Source organism: Brassica oleracea, chromosome C4 (assembly GCF_000695525.1).
Source record: "Brassica oleracea var. oleracea cultivar TO1000 chromosome C4, BOL, whole genome shotgun sequence".
NCBI lineage: Eukaryota > Viridiplantae > Streptophyta > Magnoliopsida > Brassicales > Brassicaceae > Brassica > Brassica oleracea.
The window spans coordinates 38,439,552-38,440,553 of NC_027751.1; the positions used below are offsets into that span (position 1 = coordinate 38,439,552).

The 1,002-nt window shown below is 42.5% G+C and overlaps 1 pseudogene; it reads left to right on the forward strand.

Moving 5' to 3' along the window:
- Positions 1-1,002, forward strand: part of LOC106338834 — a 9,546-nt pseudogene that overhangs the window by 2,129 nt on the left and 6,415 nt on the right.

The window sequence follows — 1,002 nt, forward strand, 5'->3', positions numbered from 1 at the left end:
AAGTTCAAATACACACATCAGCCTAATCCATCATACAAAATAATCTAACGTAGCCTATTTATCACCCCTCATATGCACCCAGGTTGGCATCATTGTCTTTGTTTTCGAACTCATGCGCGTCAGGTAGCTCTTGAAATATATCCACCGCCATCTTATCCCTCATAGTCTTCCCGTTGGCCTTAGCAAATTCTTTTTTACTAAACTCTATCCCAAGAACATGACATTCAATGTACTTTAGAGCGTACACGCCACAATCACCAGCTCGGGCCGGAGGTATATTGGTCGGTCTCTCATATGTGAATGGCTCCAGGCTGTATTGGGCACGCTGTTCGTCTGAGGAAGCGCACTCAACAAGCAGATAAGGGACCATGTAGAGAAAAGGCTCCATTACCACATCAAGTTCTTCTAGGGAGATACTGGAACAAATGCTGTCCCAGACGACTATGTGCCTCTTAGGGATCGATATCCACATAGCAATCCAATGAGTGTCATTGTAGTTCACTGGCACATAGACATCATCAATATCAGTCCCGCAAACCTTGTTTGATTGGCAAAATGATGGTATAGTGCCTGTATAATAATTCCACGCCCCACCAGGGAGTCTTCTTCCTAAACTGTTCTGATCGGGCTCCGAGTCCTTAAAATCGTTGTAGTTGAATCTCCATTGCTGAGCAAAGAGATGATCAGAGAATCACATTCTCTCGCTCCTGAAATGTTGTGGGTTAGCGTCGTACCTCTTCCTCAGCAAATTAATCCAAGCATCAATATGCTGCATATAAAATATAATAGAAGTTAGAAGATATCAGACGACTTATTGGTAAGTCGTCTACAAAGAAGACTTATCAGTACGTCATCTAAGTCATAGCAGAAGACTTACACAGTCCTCCAGCCACTCTAAGGAGGTCCAGAGGATTTGATACCACCAAGTTCTACTTGTACGTGGTTTTTTATCGAAAGGTGTTTTATAATGACTGCAAACACAAAATGTTGAAAAGCAATCAG